Source organism: Anopheles ziemanni, chromosome 2 (genome assembly GCF_943734765.1).
Source record: "Anopheles ziemanni chromosome 2, idAnoZiCoDA_A2_x.2, whole genome shotgun sequence".
In the NCBI taxonomy this organism is placed as follows: Eukaryota; Metazoa; Arthropoda; class Insecta; order Diptera; family Culicidae; genus Anopheles; species Anopheles ziemanni.
Window position 1 is genome coordinate 51,342,422 of NC_080705.1, and position 19,325 is coordinate 51,361,746.

Genomic DNA, 19,325 nt, shown 5'->3' on the forward strand with positions numbered 1-19,325 from the left:
CAGCTAACCGCAAACTTAAATGCGCCAGAAGAAGAAGATGAAGAAGAAATAAATGTAAACATAACAAATTTTAAAAACAAAATAAACGAACATATGGTGATAAATTTACGTGTTTATTTTGCAGCTACAGTAATATTTTGTCATTTTATAGCTAGAATATCAATTATAAATTCACTATGGATCAGGGGTCGGCAAAGTCCGGCCCACCAACTGACTTTAACGAAAAGTTTCGAAAAGTTTAATGATAAAGATTATAATATTTTATCCTACCACTTTTTATGTAACTTGAGAACATCAAAATCTTCCTTCTTCATGCGAAGAAAGTTAATTATAGTATCATTTGCTTGCTCTGCTACAGTATTGTCCAGCAAACGGTTGCCATCTTCTTGCCGCCGGAAAAAAATTGGACGCATCCACCACCTTCGCACAAAACGCCTGTTGCGTTGTTGAGAGTGTAATATTATAATATATCTACGCGTGAACTTCCGGATTACATATTCTATTCACTCCTATTTCTTATGATAATATATCTACACGTAAACTTTCGGCATCACGATTGCCATGATATATTTCATATTCTTCTTCACATCACTTTCTTAGCATAATATATCTACACGTGAACTTCCGGCATCACGGTTGCCATGATACATTACGCAGTTCTCTTCACTTCACTTAGTTAACGCACTGCTGCGGGTGTTTGAGTTTTAAAAAAACTTAAACTTTATTTCCTACAACATATGTGCGGGTTAATACCCAACTATCGTGTTCGGATGCTGGATACCAACTGATGATCGGTTCGCGATCTGGATCGTTGGTTCACGGTCTTCTGATTCTAGGTGGTCCGCGTCGCTGCGGGAATCTGCAATCTCAGCATAATGCGGGCGGTCCGCGTTGCTATGGGAAGCTGCAACTCAGCATAATGGTGTGGTCCGGGGGCCGCGTCGCGATGATCGAATGTTGACTCACAATGTATGCTCTGGCGATGTCCACAATGTATGCGATGGCGTTGTCCACAATGTATACGCTGGCGTTGTCTTGACTACTTTCTAATGATAATATGTCTACACGTGAACTTTCGGCATCACGGTTGCCATGATATATTATCTTCCTTCTATTACTTCAATTAGCAGCCTCACTGCTGACTGTAGAATGCCCTTTACTCGTGGTGGAATTCACTGATCACTATGCACCTGTAAGAAACCCATCGTTCCTCCTTCTCGAGACTTTGTCCCGAAATAAAACACAAGTGTGGTTTCGTTTTTATAGTTGCCTAAACTGATCGAACTATTGTCTACCAGAACTAACCTTTTGTCTATTCTTCACTATAACTTCTTTGCTGTCTGGAACTCCATCTTTGAACGGGGATGGAACTGAGCGTCGCGAACTGAGGCTTCTGTTCCACTGAGACTTGTTCGATCAGTCTTTGGCCCTTTATTTATAGTGCAATTTCTTCCTTAAGTTCAACATTTCTTTTTGGATTATTTCTAATGGGAATTTTGATAAAAAAAATAATATTGAATTTAACACTTTTGTTTGTCTGAATTTTGATTGGTCGTTTATAGATTTGATATTGATTTACTGTCTGGCTAACTTCCTTGTCCTGGTTAGTTTGGTTAATATGATCTTACACGTGCCTATCATGATCGAACATGTTCGTTCGCCTAATTTGGGGTTCATTATTTTACCTGAAAGTGTGGGAATCCATACATTGTATTTGAATGCGTTTCTAAACGTTCTTTTGCCCTTGAACTAAAGATGTTGTTTATTGGCGCGATTGCATGTGCACCCGAAATCGTGAGAATTATCTCGCGGTGTCATATTGAGACGAGTCGTATGCTACCTAAGGGCGTATGCACTTGAAAGCGTGGGAACACGCATTCCCAACTACGCATGCATTGCTTCTTTAACATTTGGTTTACTGCGCAAAGTTATTTTGGTTTTTCGTGGTTGAATTCTTTATCGGTAAACAATATCAGGTTACAATATGCGTACATGCTCGTTTGGCTTTGATTGTCATTACGTTGCATCTTTGCGTTTTATCTTGCCTTTCAATTGTGTTGCATGCCATATTGCATTCTTCATTGTATTCTACTTAGAACTTGCTTGGAAGATTAAGCTCTGCAATGGAGCTTGAAATGTTAATTGTTTCAAGCTTATCTTAATCTGCACTTTTGGTAATTGCGCCTGCGTGTATGCTTGGTACAGCACAAGAGTTTTGGGTACTCAACTCGATGACCCGCGATAGGGTAGTTAGCCACTCTTCACTCATCAACAGATTATCCATATTTAACTAGTTGTGTTAACTGAAGATGATATCTTGTTTGCTTCGAAGGGAGCTTTTTGAGCTAACTGATAACAAAAACAAAAACAGCAGAGACTGACGCATGCATCGACTGTCAGAAACTTTGCGCTTGCATTGACTGGCGACAGAATTGGTACCGCAAAACGCGGCTACACGAACCGCAAAGTTTTTGACGTAAACTTATACGGTTTTTGAGTTTGCGGTTGCAGTTTGCGGCTCGTGTAGCAGGCCGATAATACGTGGTTTGTTGAACTATTTTCAGAAGTTTTTGGTATTTAATGTTATTTCTGTTATATTCTATGACTGTTTGTAGATGCTTGACAACAGTTTTTTCTAACTTGATTGCACATTTCTGCTCAAATTTCTTCTTTTCGTTCGTTTTATTACCAATTTATACTATATACTATAATTTAATGTTTGTAACATAGTATACTGTACAATTTTGCTCAAATCGGCTATTGGATTTCAAGCTGGAGACTCAGAAAGATTCTTCTGAACTTTGAGGCTGATTTAGAGAAGCAACTTTTGTGTTATTCGAAGCTAATAGTGAGTATAGTTAACCTGGCGGAACTCTTAATCTTGGAATATTCAAACTATATCAACAATATTTGTCATACTTACTGTGACGATAATTACCACATTAAATTAATGCATTGGAACGAGATAGGAAGAGTACCTTTCAACATAATCTAAAATCAGCGTCTATATAAGGTTTTTAAAAGTACAGGCATTGCTTGAGGGTTCTGCGGGTATGTTCTGGAAATAGTTTGGAACCTTCTAAATACTTTCATTGTTTTATTAAATTCTTCGACATCTATAATAGAGGAAAAGCCTTCAATTCAGTTGGTTTTTTAATGAATCTCATATCATCGTCCTTTAAGTTTATTGTAAGATGACCCATTTCATGTTATATTTTTGACAAACTGGGCTTTTTTATCGATTGTATGTGTATCGCAAAACAGTAACTTTGGTTACATTGATAAAACTCGATAACTTTCGTCATTTATAATCGGTTTATATGATAAAAAGATAATATTTCATTCCTTTCAGTGGTGTAACACATTTCAACCACAAAGTGTAAATAATTTATCAAAACTCATTTTTTGTGTACGTATAACAATGGTTAACAAGTTAAGCGCTACGCGCAAATTACACTGCTTTCCGTTCTGCCAGCGATTCGTAGAAACGCCGGCCTACCTAACGGGCTCTGTCGGTCCGAGCAGACCGACGCCGGCTTACGGGAAGGAACACTGTCGGCCCCACGGGACCCACGTAGCGCTTAACGTGTGTAGTATATCATAGATCATTAGAAAATGATTTTACGTGCCTAAACTAGCTTCCACAACACTTAAGCCGCAGAAATTCTTAGTAATCCCAAGTGTTCAACTTTATGTTTGGCTGGCAAAATTATGACTTTTTGCACTTTTTCAATCATTGCACCGCTTGGTGACCGATTTTACTCTCTCTTTTTGCACATGCTTCGTAGAAAGATAGACAAAGAAGATGTGATAAGCGAAATTCATTGTTATCAATTCTAAGTACCCTAAAATTGATCGCAACCCAAGGAGCGCCAAATTGACGTTTCGACCCGAACCCATGAAAGTTCCATACAAAAAAACCCCTCCACGACGGGAGAGCTACCCCGCAACCACTCCGTCACCATTTGACATACCCCTCACTTCCTAATGACAATCCAAATGCTGTCTGCTCTATCGTTCCGTCCTTTTCTCTCGCGTTATATTGCCAACAGCATAGACTTGTGTGTGTGTGAGCAACAGCCCGTTGAGGAATTGTTTACATTTTAAAATAACCGCTCGTCCAGTATGTTGTAAAAACTTGGTGTCTATTTTGTACAAGAAATCCCTTGAAAATGTGCTTAAAACCGAATTAAAACATTTGCGAAAGAATGCTGTTTTCTATCGTCGATCTGACAATGTCTGAAAAATGTTCAAAACGCAGCAATCTACAGCAAATATTGAAGCTGTAGCTGACAATATACCCGTGGAAGCAGAAATTCTAGTTGAAGATCGAGATGGAGCTTATGTGGATGAAATGGGGTTTCAACGCTATTTATTAATGGAATGTGGAGTAAACATCAACGGGAATCTAAGGGCTATTATTGCAGACGCTCCAGCAAGAGCATTCATAACAGGTTGACTACAAAACTTATCAGCAGACAATTTCACATGTATTTAATTGTTCTTTCATTTAATTTTCACAGGTGTAGTAGGACATGTTGATTATAGGAGTTGCCAGAAATGTACTGTCGTAGGTCACTACGGCAGCGTTGCTCGCACCATTGTATTTTCTGGGACACAACGAACTGATGGAGGATTCAGGCAAGGCGCCTATCCAGGACACCAAAGAACGATTACACCTCTTTAAGATTTATTTTTTTACATAGTCTAGGATGTCGTGGTAGCGGATCGTTTGCATCTTATCGATCTTAGCATCATGAAGCGACTGCTGGTGGGCTGGCGAAACGAAACACTGGGAAAGAGAAAATGGGACCAAAGTCAATGTAAAGTAATACCGCAAGCCTTGCAGACGACAAAACTCATGCAACTAATGAAAGAAGAGTTGTTCTCTGATTCACTTGCCAGAAATCGATGGCTTAGATGCTGGTATGATATTAATGGTTGTGAAGGTTGCGTTTGAAAGCTCCTTCTAAAAATAAATGATACACAGTATTTGTCTTATAAATGGCACAAATATAAAGTTATATCTTTGTAACATGATTTCAATAATTACCGTGATTTGTCAATGCTGGTGGAATTTGAAAAGATACACAGTGACGATGGAATGTCCTGAGCCGGTTTTCAGTTGTTTCGGTGGGTTTCACATTGATTGTCCCAGTGGATGTCGTAGCATGAATACTTCCACACTTAACACTTTATTGGCGTGTGCTTTCTGACCAAAACATGCTGCAGTCACCGTCAATTGAGTGTTAAAATCTAAAAAAACAGCACAATAGAAAAATCAAACACATTATTAAACTGCACAAACTTCGTCGAATTTTTCAACTCCAACCTCTAGTTTCATGATTTTATACTACGCACCTTATTTCGCGCGAGTGCAATTTTGAGAAAATGTATCCATCGTTACGTAAAATAAAACAGACAATCAACAAGACACTTTCCAACATCGCCGATAGATCAACCGGTCTGCGCATCGTATGGTATGTATAACGATAAGTGTTCAATCCTCACTAACCAAACAATAAAAATTTCTCTTCAACAGCTACCACCAATGTAATCACTACCACTGTGTTAACCACGATCGCGACAGTAAAAAAACGAAAGAATATCGAATCATGGTGCATTACAGGTAGAGGCTAGGAGAGGGAAGAGGAAAGATAGCGGAATGAGGAGGGAAAACAGACCTAGAGAGGATATTATTTTTGAACCTAGAATGATAATTTTTTTCGAACCCACTATTTTGAATTTGAACCCACCATCAAATTTGAATCTGACAGCCCGTCAACATCGCTGTCAAATCGGGTCGAAATTTACTGCGCATCGTGCCCTGGACCGACCCGTTTTCGACGCGAAAACGGGTCGGACTAGGCGCCGGAAATATTTCAAAAATCCCCTTGGGAAAGTCAGACAAGTGTTCTTTTTTTTACCGTCTCACTTACCGATTGGCACACTGTAACTGTGGCACACATTTAACTAAAGACACGGTTGTTGTTTCGGTAAAAGACATTTTATTTTATTTTTATACTATTATTATTATATTATTATTTTTTATTTTTCAGGCATTTTATTTTTATTCTAGTTGGTTGGGCCCTTCACTAGGGACATGCCACGCTAGCGATGGCTTACGCATGGTTCTTAGGCCCGTAGCTAGGAGATGTAAAACATTACGAGCCTTGATCCTTATTGAAGTGACATATTTCTCCAGCGCGCAAGGAAGTGTTCTACTCGGCGTGCTGTTTATTATTTTATTTAAATTAATTAATTGCTCTAGCGGCGACAATGTATGAATGTAAATAATAACTTTAATGTAAATGCGCCCTATAGCATATTTTGTGAATCACTACATGGGTAAGCATTCTAGAAAGTCAAAAACATTAATGTAAAAACAAGCGCTTAAGTATTGTTCAAACGTTTTTTGTTCACAAATAACATAAAAAACAGACGTAATAAAAACGATGCACAAGTCGAAGGTCAAAAGCACTTCTATCGACTTAATCGTTGGTTGTGTTCAATTTTCTCGGAACGCGATTGTCAAGTCCGTGTGCGCGTCCAAAATCTGTTGAAACGTAGTTGTAAAAACAGTGCGTTCATTGAAGGTGAAATATCAAAGTATTGACCATGTCAAAGAAGCAAAAGGTATGTATAGTGACGAGTGTGTTGTGAAGACCATCAACCATAAAAAAATCTCAATCGTTTCATCAGTAAATGACTCTCGTTACGTAACAGTTCACCACGGGAAGATCATCCATAGAGTTGAAGTGACTTCACAGTAGAACTAAATGTTGTGCTATTTTCAGACTATCGACTTGAGCAATGAAAACACTCTACATTTCATAAGTCTCATTGAATTGTACGGGTGTTTATGGAATAGGAAGGATCCAAGTTATGAAAATAAAAATATGCAGACTGATGCATGGGAAGAAATCAGCGAAGCAATGGGGGTTTCAACATTCTTATTACAAAAAAATGGGAATCGTTGAACAGCTCATACCGGCACTTTAAACCCTTATATTCTAAAAACCAAAAAACCGGATCTGGTAAATTAATTTAGTAAGAACAACATTTTATAAAAATATTATAAACCAACATTTCTCATTAATGTTTCAGGTGCTGATGAACAGACGAAGAGTCAATGGTACGCCTATGAGGCAATGAGTTTCTTGTCGGCCGTGACAGAATGTGGCGATACGGAGGATACGGTGAGTCATATTTCAAGTTGTTGGGATCATTCTAAACGTAACGTGCCCGACAGGTGAGGTGGAAATATAGAGGGTTCTAAACAATATGCTTAAATTTGAAAAGTTCAATACTCTTATGGACAATGATGAGGATTCAGCTCGGTGTCGTGAGGGACGGAACCTGGTAAAGATTCGATTCGTGTCGTATACATCGAGCGGCCAGGATTTTGCGTTGCTTCAAGTGTGCAAAGTTTGAACATATAACCAATGACTGCAAAAATGAGTTGGCCTGTTCAAAATGCGGTGATAAACATAAAACAGCAACTTGTAAGTCTGTTGTTTTTAAGTGTGTCAACTGCTAACAGGCTAATAATTTGAGCACCAACATCTTCAACACGAACCATGCTGCAAATAGTAGTGTGTGTCCAATGTTCCAGAAGGAGTCGAACAAAAAAAGAAGTCCACGCAATAGCAAGATGGTTGGGATATTGTTCGGCAATATGAAATATTGTATATTAATATTGCTGGGCTGCCAACCACCAATACAATGTTGCGTAAGACAGTAGAAAAAGTTAAACCATTGATGGTTCTAGTTACCGAAACGCATATCACGGAAGTTGAAGCTTTTGATAAGTTTCACATACCAGGATACCGTGTCGAATCTTGTTTGTCTAACTCGCGACATACTGGAGGAGTTGCAATATATGCCAGAGATTCGGTTGTATTCAAAGTTTTATTAAATGAAATGAAAGAAGGCAACTTGTGTTTGGGTATTGCGGTTGCTTGCGGTGTGACAACGGCGAACTATGGAGTTGTAACGAAAACAAGGAATTCCCTCATTTTGAGTTTTGAGGTAGTCAACCAATTCCGGTTCAGAATTGTCTTCGTTCCTACCAACTAATTTCATCCTTGCCAGAGGCAATGAAATGGTGTATGCCTCCCCAAGAGCTAAGCCTAATCTAGCTTTCACGGCATTCAAGTTCTCACCAAGAGGAACTTGTACCGAAATTTGGCCCTCTCCACCGTTGCGAAAGTCCGAATGCTGATGGCGCCTCGGATCAAGCTTAGTCCGTATGTCGGTCCTTGTCACAGCGCAAGATTGACTAGCTTTCGGAATGACCACTAATCTTCTCTGCAGATGTTTATCCGACTGTCTAATAGCGGGTGCTGATGCTGGTAATGCTTTAACAAAATTACCTGCGTCAAAATGTTTTACTATGGTCGAAACAGAACTGTGTGCTGCAAAAAGCAGTTCTTTGGTGATTTTACGATACTTTTTGAAGTTTTATACTTTTTAATGATGTCTGAAATTGTTAGTTTGCTAATGTAAGTCTAATTTTATATGTTTTTAAATTTTTTTTTATCGTTATGATGGATAAATGATGATGTTTCGCTCCAACCAAGTAGTGTGACACATATTTCAATAAAAACTTCAATAATATAATAAATCAAATCATCCGAGTGCTTCTAACGATGCCCAAGAGTCGTCTGCATCGATAATAACAAATATTAAGTGTCGAAACTAACTTACACACCACTCTAACTAACAAAAATGCGATGAAATTAAACTGTCCGACTTTGCGATTGGCCGTCAAAATTCTGACTTTTTCCACTCTATTGTTTATAGCGCTGCTTGGGTACGACTTTTTTCACCGTTCTTTTTGCACGTACTTCGTAGGAAGGTGCACCAAGAAGATGCAATGAACAAAAATCATTGTTATCAATTCTAAGTACTCTAAAATCGACCACAAAGTCGGACGCATGCTCATTTTTTGAGCGTCCGGATTAACTTTGGGCCCAGTGTAGTTCCGGATTAACTTTGGGCCCAGTGGCACACCGAACAGTTTTGAACATTTCGTTTGCACAGTTTTGCTGTTCCATGACCGTCTCTAAATGTCTTGGCCAAAGCCTCAAAGCCAAGGGACACCCGCACACATACACATAAAACAGCCACCGACACTGTACTTACCTGTGTTACACGAAAAACAGGTGACGCCGTTGACTGTCCGCTAAAACACGGCTCTACGAAAACCCGTTATCTGGCGTGGCCGTCGACATTCATACAAAAATAAACACTTTCATAGACACTGAATAACTATCGACACAATTATCGATGATCAGATCGGACAATAGCCTTTCTTTTCATACGATAATTACACAATTTTGTGGAGCCCACACAAAACTAGACTGCGCTTGTCAACACGACTCTGACAGTTCTCTGGTCTTGACGCAGGTATTGTTAGACGCCCAGGCAACATTTCGCTATGGAAAATGACCGCTGCTTTTCTGTGGAGTGTTCAGCTGCTTTTCCTATTAAAGCAGCTCCGTTCATTCAGAAGCAGCACTGCAGTTCATAAAATAATTTAAGTGTCTCGACTGTAGAAAGCTTACACGATGCAGCTTTAAGCGTTGTTTTGAAACTTTGCAAAAAAAAGCTGTTTCCGCAACTCTTGTTCCGTTTGTTCCTTTTTTAAAAAGTTTTTATGCATTCACCTTCCCGGATGTCGCAAAATATGAATCGGACAGAGATAAACGATAGGAGATCAATAATGAAAGAGTGTGCTAGCAATACCCGCATTTTTCGCTCCCAGATTATGACTGTGCGTTGGCGATCCCGTTCTGGCACACTTGAACAGATAACGTGCTGGTCTCCTTCAGCAGCTCCCCCGGGAGAGCGCTATGTGACATTGAGACATCGCATGTTGTGTTCTCTCGCAGCAGTGCTGTAGAACGAGAGCACTTCTTCAGTGCTCATAGCAAACGTTAAAACAGAATGCAGTCTTACTCTTACTCCTTGGTAATTGGTACTCGGACATCCTGATCCTGTTCACAGCAAAGCAAAACGAGTTGCGCCAGATCCTGCAGTAACAGGCAGTGGATTTCTACTCCTTCCTTAAGTTTGATAATGAATTATAACACTCCGACTCAACTAACTTAATGACAATTTTCATAAAAAAGAATTAAATCCTGTTTTCGCTGTTCAAGTAATACGTAAAAGTATAAAATAAATTAGATGAAAAAATAAATTTTCAAAATAAAAGTTTTTCAGTAAACGTACTAAAAAATAAAAAATAATGTATGTTGAATGAGATATGTATTTATGTATCAGTTTTTCGTTTTTGTCGTTGTTCGCATAGCATCGTAGATGGCGATCGAACTGAGAGCAATCTCGATGTTATGCGAACAACGATAAAGACGAAAAACTGATACATAAATACATATCTCATTCAACATACATTATTTTTTATTTTTTAGTACGTTTACGGAAAAACTTTTATTTTGAAAATTTATTTTTTCATTTAATTTATCTTCTGTTCTGTTCTGCCTTTCTCGTTCTGCTGCCTCGCTCCCCTCTGCGGTCCCTCTTGTAACCTCCTGATGTGTTCTGCTCGCCTGGTAGCAGGTGTTCCGCCGTTGCTTCGGTTTTGGGAGTTGGTATGTTGCCTGAGGGTGAAAGATGTATATATTTGTCTTTGTTATTAAAGTTTTTACTTACCATTTGATTCTGCCAGTCCGAAGCGTGTGGGATGTCAACCTCGAATTGTTCCAGTAGTCCACCGAGATTCTTGTACACCCTCGGGTTTAACTAGGGTTTTCTTTGATCGCTTTGGTGTTTGCGTGGCAGTACACGCACGCGTTGCTTGGTACACACATGTGTATGATGCACGCGCGTTGACCTTGTAAAAAGAACCGCTAACAAGAACCAGCTGGCGACAACCGATCGCACCGTATAATTATCTTTGTTATATTTGCACGCAGCATTAAATATACATATGCGCATGGAATTTCTTTGTGTTTTCATTACAGTTGTTCCTCACATTTTTAACATGCAATAAAAGGTACTAAAATATGACCGGCGTCATTAACAGTGACCAAGCGACTAAGTTGCATATTTTTTGTGTAACATGTGCTTTATACGTTAAGAAAATGCAAAACGAAAGTGGATGCGGAGCAAAGAACAATACGAATGATCAAAGATGTACTTTTTCCTCCACGAGGAACTTTGCTTCATACCTAGCTTGCAATATATTACAGATAAGAAATTACTTTTACAAAGATAGGCCATGCCAAAATCTGGTTAAAAATAATTGCACAGCTACCCATATGTACTACTTACTGCAAGTTGCAATGATTTTTTTTTAGATTTCGATGTCACATCGCATTTTTCATTGCTCAACATTTGATTGTTTCATGAGATTTCTTCTTTTGGAAACTAGTAAAGATCTACAGACAGATCTATACACCGATTGGAGACAGCATTCGTAAGTAACGGATAAAAATCTAGCTCTTATCAAAAGCTAGTTTTGTGTGCAAAATACGTTCCAATATCTTCTTCCGCCGGAAACATAATCGTTTCCCAGCATAAGGTGAAATCATGTATTGACAGTTCAAAAGAGAGCTGGTTAATGACACTCCTTAGTCAAAATGCATTCGTTTTATTTAATGCTGGTTACCCTAATATAAATACATAAACTCGTGTAGCAACTGCTCAAGCAGATAGAAAATTAATCACTTCCGGACAAAGATTACCGTTACTTTGTAATTAACATTTGAACTGAGAAACACGGCCTTAAAGTTTGCATTAAAAAATAGACAAATTTTCGTTGACGATAAGAAAAAAGTCAACCAAGTATATTGAATCAAGTAAATTTTATTGTAAGATTACATATTTTTGGTACTTTCAAAATAACTTCCGACGCCCAGTTGGCCTTGGCCGAAACTTTTGCCAAAGCCAACCAAACCAACCATGTAGGAATGTTTTCAGTTGTTGTAAATGTTTTTTTTCGATTTGTTCTAGTTGATAGGCATGAGCAAGGTGAGCAGTGTGGGCTATTTCAATTATATTTGACCCGTTCAACTCCTCCGATCCTCTTTACGCATGATTTACTGTGGCTAGGTATGTCCAAACCACTGAATCGTACTCTTTATCGTGTTTTCTGATAAAGTTGATTTATTCCGGAAGACACTGCACATTATACACTTCTCCACGCCGGAAGTCTTGACAGGAAAAACAGCGACTTTGGGCAAATCCTTCTCGCTGGTTTTCAGTCCCGATATGCCGTTCTATGGGAGTTTAGGGACCACAAAACACTTTAAAAATACTGTAACAAGCTTCAAAAGTAATATAAAGTACTAGGCTTTTTTACCACTTGTCTTCATCTGGTTTTAAATAATCGTTGGTCACGAGGTCCGCTATTAAGCTGGATGTTAAACACAAAATCAAACGTAGATGGTTGATGTCAAACTTGTTCTAAATTTAAACGAAATGCTACTCTTTAATTTGCTTTTAACAGAAAGTTGCTAACGTGTTCCGTTTTTTCATGAAAAGTCGTTAAAATTTGTCTCATTTTTTAAATGCAAACGTTATTGTAATATTCCCGAAATGCAAACGTTTGTCACTAATCAAGATTTGGTCGGTATAAGGACAGTCTATGTCGATTATTTAAAAAATTAAATGCCCCACTTTTGGATATCTTTCACGCCCGAAGATAAAACTCGAAAAAGAATTCTATATTTCAAATATCAAATGGCGAACATGAATCCATAGCGTCGAACACCTCGCAATAGTTGGCGTTCGAGATCATTGATTCAAATGATTTATGTATCGCTGGGATATATTTTTTATGTTTTGAATATAATGGACACACTTTGTGAATAGCCGAACATTTGTTAGTTTGATATGCATTCGTTTATTCACAGGTGTAAAACGTACAGCGGTAGCAATGGTAGCAACTGCGGGAGAAGAGTAAAAATTGAATACGGGAGGAAAACAATCTCATCCGCCCTTCTTAGAACACAGCTTGAACCGGCAACTAGAAAACTTGTGATTTGTTTTTCTAGCGCTGGAATTGCTGATATGCATGTGCATGTGCATGCGCCAACAGATCTTTCGAATTGAATAATATTTGTCTATTTTCTCGTTGTCATTATAGGTATGTAACAATTATACGATTTTGTAATAACGTAAATGAAAACTTTCCCACATATAGAAATTCTGTCGAAGGATTCTTTATTCTATCGAGTGTTGCTTTGAAGAGACCGCACGAGAATGCTTCGAATACTTTTGAAATCATACATCTTTGATCATCTTAAACACAATCATTTCTGAGGCGATTGAGATGATATAAATATTGTTGCATAGGTATTTGGCGGAACTATCTTTTGTCTGAATGATGCACTTGGCTAGGAATATTCATTGAGGAGCTATTTTTGTTTTATTTCTTCTCTTTACTGTGCATCGAAAACAGATTTGAAAGCGTCAATGTTGTTTACATTGGAATATGTTCTACCGTTGGTGGCAGCGCCGGTGCTTTCCGTTCAAACTGTAACGGTTTATGCTTTCCATCCGTCGCTTTATTTCATTTTTCATGCAAAGTTTCACTCAAGAGCGGGTTGAAAAATTTCGGCGCTGCAGCGCGAATGCGACGGAGCATAAGTCAGTCGCTGCGTCTCGCTCCGATCCACGGGGATAGGCCTGATTTCATTCCAAATTGGTAGTAGGGTGGGGTTATCATGTCATTCGGAAAGTGTCTGTGACTAATAGTGTAGACAAGGGCTTGAGTCTAATGCCAGATATGCTGTGGATGAGTCACGTTGGAGATATGTTTAAGTTTAGGAGTTAAGGTAGAATGTTTCAAATATACAGTGACCGGCAGGAAAAAATGCCCACTTCGAATTTTGTAGATTTTCGCTCAATATTTTTTTCTCAATCCAACTAAATATACTGCAAGTATTTTTCGTATATTGATTTACATATTTCATATAAGATCCACTAATAGGTAAGCGAAAACAAACATATTTTGATTTTGAGAAAAAAATAATAAAAAAAGTATCTAAAAACAGTGACAAGCAAAAGTGCCCACTTCAGTTATTCATTATTATCCATAAAAATAAGAAATAATAAATGCGTTTTGATATTTTATGTGTTCTTTTTTAGCTTTTAGAACCTGCTGAAGGCGCTTTGGCATACTTTCTACCAGTATTTTTAGTTTTTGGGAATTTTATTCTTCTGAAGCGCGCATTAAAGCTTCAAAATTGTCGTTTTTGTTCGATACATCAGTTTTGTCCACCCTGGCATCGAGAATTGCCCACAAATTTTTAATCTCCGGGCTCTGAGGAGGCCATTTCAACAGTTTTGTCCGACAAGACGGGAAGAAAGACTTCGTCTTCTTGGCAGTATGTCGAACTTGGCCTCGCCAGGCTGCGTCGAACTTGCCCCCGCCGGGAGAACTAACTTCTCTTCAAGGCCCGTCAGGATCAGTGAAATCTCCAGATTTTGTTGCAGGATGTTTATGTTTATGTTGTAATCTGCAGTCTTAACACCGTTTTTGATTTTTTTCTGCATTTGCAGTCTTAACAGTGATTGAAAACGAAGGCCATACACTTATGCTTCTTCCACCTTATAGCCCATATTTTAACCCCATTGAGAATATGTTTAGCAAGTGGAAGTCTAACGTAAAGAGGGCAGAGCCAAATAATGAGGAGCAGTTGATGAATGCAATAGCTGAATAATGAGGAGCAGTTGATGAATGCAATTCAACCTTAGTTACCACGCAAGACTGCGAAGAATTCGTTCGCCACATGTGGACGAATTTACGTCGTTGTGTGAACGGCGAAGAAATTTTCGAGTAAAATTGTGTAAATAGAATATGTACATAGTAAATAGAATTAGAATATACATAGTAAATAGAACAGCATAGAATAGAATGAATTATAGAAAATAGAATTATGTAAATAAAATACTGTAAGTAGAATATGAAAAGAACTGTAAATAAAATGGAATAAATGGAACTAGAACCGAAGCTAGTGAACTATATTACGTGTATGATTACTTTTGTAAATACAGATCGTATTTGTTCAGTCAGCAACCTCAGAACTGTCAACAAACCACTTGTCAGCAGAAATAAAGGGCCCAAGATCTGTAGAAGTGAGAGGTCAAGAGATTTTTGCAGCACCGCCTATGTTTTGAATATGCTCTCAATAAAGCTAGCGGGTGGAAAATTAGATATTTTTAAATATTGTAACAAATACTGCTTTGCATCCGTACAAATGCTGAACAAGATTGTTGATTTTTGAAACATTTTCGTCCGCTTTTGAAGCTGTGGGGAGCCCAGAACGAGGTTGACCTCAGTTTCACTTGGCCATCTCACAAAATCGCCGAAAACACTAAAACCGTTACACTGAAAAAATTCTCAAAGACTAGCGGATACACTAACAGAAATTAAACTTTGCATACTGATCAAGAACATGTTAAGCTTTTTTAAAAAAAATATTGAACCCGATCCACTTCCCCCTCTTCTCCCTATAACCCGATTCCCGTTACTTTTGGGTCCCCCCACGCATAAGCTTCACATATAAAGTACAGAATAACGAAAAGATGCGCGCGTATGGGAAAAAAAAAACTATCATTTATTGTTACAAAACATTCTAGACTTTAAGTGGGTATGCATCATATTACAATCTTTTACAATCCTTAGCGATGGCGTAAGGTTAAAAAAAGAAAATTGAAAAATGTTCCAGGAGTTTTGCGAAAAAATGCTTAATATTTTGTGACATTGAATTTCAATTTACTCAAACTGTTAACAATTATGAAGCATAATATTATGTATACCTTTCCAAAACTGTACTTGAAATCCGATTCAGGCTATTATTATAGGAGTTACAGACCTTCAAAGTTGATGGATTTTTTTCAATTTTTCACGCAATATTTTCACAAATCATAAATTTGACGGGTTTCTCAGAACCTGGAAGAACAGAGGCTCTAGTTTTTGCGTCATTACTTAGTTTCATCTTGTAGTTTAAGAAAACATATTTATTTTTTCTGAATTCCAAAAATGAATTTTTGATTTTTATCCCAGCTTCGCTCCATCGTGCATTGGTCGGACAACTGCTGGAGCAATTTGTAGCGCAGTGCAGTGTGGTCTACACTGAACGTTAAGTAGGCAGCAACGTCCACAACCTATAGCACATCTACGAAGAAGTGGCTCGTCTTGGTCCCCTTCCGTCCTTGTCTACGTACCCCTTCGAGAACGAATTGCAGCATCTAAAAGGTCTTTTGCGTGGCGGTAACTAACATTTGGAACAGGCCATAAATCGATTGTCGAAATTGGACAATTTTCATATGTCTTCTTACAAGGAATCGATGGCACCAAACACACCTCTCTGTCGTGAAAATGGAAAGTTTTCCATCCTACGTGTTCGCAGGAACAGGTTGTTGGTTTTTAACAAAAGACAACAACATTATGATGTATGAAAAAAGCACCATGAGTGCGGACAGCAGCTACGTCGTAAGCGGCCGTAAACTGCTAGGAAAAGAAAAGTTCTTTGAAGAACCAATGGAATCGAGTGATTTGGACATTTATAAATGTGAAACGTGTGGATTGTTGGAGGACGAGGACATAAACTTAGATAATATTAAATGTAAATTAGTTGCAATACCATTAGGGACTACAGAAGAGCTAGTGTTTGTTCTTCTTCTGCATACATTAGAGTTGCATGTACTACATATTTTAGCTTTTAGCATGGAGTTTTTCGTACACTACAACTCGACCAAAACTGAACCGTCGCTTATGAAACTTTCCACACATATAGTTTAAGCACTACAGATGTTGTTGAAGGTTTGTTTGATCACTATTTGTCGATAAAATCACCTAAATTTTACAATTTAAACTCAGTATTACACACAAACAAAACAAACATGTAAAAAAATGTCAAGGTGTATCTACCATAGCTACAACAAGGTATACACATCACGGGGAAATTGATGAAATATTAAACATTTTAATTAAGTTTTTATTGTAACTATCGAATTCAAACATATCTCTCAAATATTAGTTAAAACCACAATTCATTTCTCAACCCCTTCTTCAACGAGCAACGCCGGGGTAGTAGATTATAAAAAATAAAATCCATAGTTGGTATAAAAGTTTTTGTTTTTTTTTTTTAACGAGAGAAAATCTTTCTTAAGGACCGTCACTGCCGAGGGGTGCGATGGCAGCGATGTGTGGGTTCATGCTGAACCCCGACCAGTTCATAGATGCATAAAATTTTTTTGTAAAAATTAAATCTATTGCATCATGCAATCGATTTGCCGGGTCTGTTCTGGTTACTCGGCTTTTCAAAAAACTTATTAATTTTTCTCTATATTCTGGCTTTTCTTTTAGAGACTCATTCAACAGCTTCAATTCATCGTCGCAGTCAATTGGTGGAAAGTCAAAATCAGTCCGCCTCATTATGCCTTCACGGGGACAACTTGCAGCGACTACTTCTTCTAAAACAACATTTGCCAGTGCAGTATTCCTCAACACTGCGTCTAATTTAGCATTGCACTGTCGTAGTTCGGAATTTTTAAGAGTCCTAATTTCATTTATTATGTCCAGGTTGGTGGGCAGATTTGTAATGTATTACTATTACACACTGTGGAACACTGGGAAAATGCTAAAGAGGAAAAATTAGTAATGCAATTACACATACACATACAACTTGTTCTTCCGTGCGTTTGGAAGGTTCACTTATGATTATTGAGTGAATATTCACATCACATTATTTCAAAGTTGAATTTGAAAGTTCAACAACTATATCTAATCCTAATTCTTCCCTGCGGCCCGTAGTGTGCGTAACCCCATCCTCCCGTGCCTTATATACTTTAGTAGTCGTACTTAATTCTTTACACTAGGAGCCATCTCTACATACTAGGCACCCGTGACATGAGCTCCAGATCGCAGGGTCGACGAATGTAATGACCAAAGGTACGATGATGCCTGCTTCGTCAACCTTTTTGAGCGTATACCAAAATGTTAACGAAAATGAATAAGTGAATGGAGTGGATAAAAAATTCAGGAGTCCTTAGATGGGGAAAAAGCGAAGGGGAAAGAACCATTAAAAAGATTCAAATTGGAAATATAACCATAATCGTGACATCCGAAGTACCTCAAAAAAAATCAGAAAAGAGGTCCCTTACGTGACTATAGTCACAACTTTCCAGCTAAACAAAAAATATTCGAAACTATTGATACGTAACGGAAAATTCAAATCACGAAATGAAGCATCCACCTCTACAATCGGCTCTTTGAACAAAAGCGCTCACAAAAGGCTCGGAAAAATGACAGCCGGTAAAAGGTGCGGCGAACGGTCTTATAGGTGCGGCCAACGCGCTAAGCATGCTCACTTTATCTTAGAAGGGTCTGCCATCTTCTTAATGTTTTGGACAGAGTCGCTAAACGGCGCTCACGCAGTCTTAATAGCTCCGACGATCGTATTAATATTTTGGACGATGCCACTAAAAACCTTGGCCATCGCGCTAAACAGTGTTAAAATTTTACTTACACCTTAAGGTGTAATGCAAAACAAAAGCCCCCATTGACGTCTATCAAACAGCTCGGTTAGTAGGAGGTTTTTTAAAGACAGCCCTCTGCAAACGGTAAAATCATTTTAGATTTTACTAAAATGGTTTCAGCCTTTGGATAGTTGGTCAGTCAACTGTCGAAATGTGCGCAAATTAGTTTAAAAACATACTAGCAAAATAAAAATTAAAAAATATACTAGCAAAAATTTACGCACCTGGTATTGATTGCAAACGGATCGAAAAAAGTTGTCTGTGATGTTTTAAGTAAAGCATAACCGCGATGGTTGACAAACATCACCAACTTGGCAAACCAAATTAGAGAAAGAAGGTTCTGGAGAAATCGGCATAGGCGGTCGATGCGGCCTGTATTCTTTTGCCGTGAAGAAGATGGAAATAATATTCTTTTCTTGATAATATTTTAGCGAAGATGGATGATACCATTTTCAATTTTCTTCGCATGCAATGGGAGGATTTCTATTATTTAGAATCCTTGGTAAAACATCGCATCCACCGGATGGACACGAACATGCGATCGGCGATAACACCTCGCGAAGATTACTAATAACACTACCGTTTTTAGCAGTAGGGGAAACATACACAAGTCTGCAGTATTTGATTCAGGTACTATAGCTTTGCCTTGTTATTTGGACGTAGTGTTTTATCATATAAAGTCGATATGTGACATACACGGAACTCGAGCTACGCGGTTTTCAAAATTTGAGTAGATTATTATGACATCGATGTAAATTCTCCACTTGTCAAATGTCACTATAACAAAATTCTATGAATTCTAGACGAAGAAG

At 38.2% G+C, this 19,325-nt stretch overlaps 1 pseudogene; it reads left to right on the forward strand.

The window, feature by feature from the left end:
- Positions 1-19,325, forward strand: part of LOC131293810 (uncharacterized) — a 67,066-nt pseudogene that overhangs the window by 46,601 nt on the left and 1,140 nt on the right.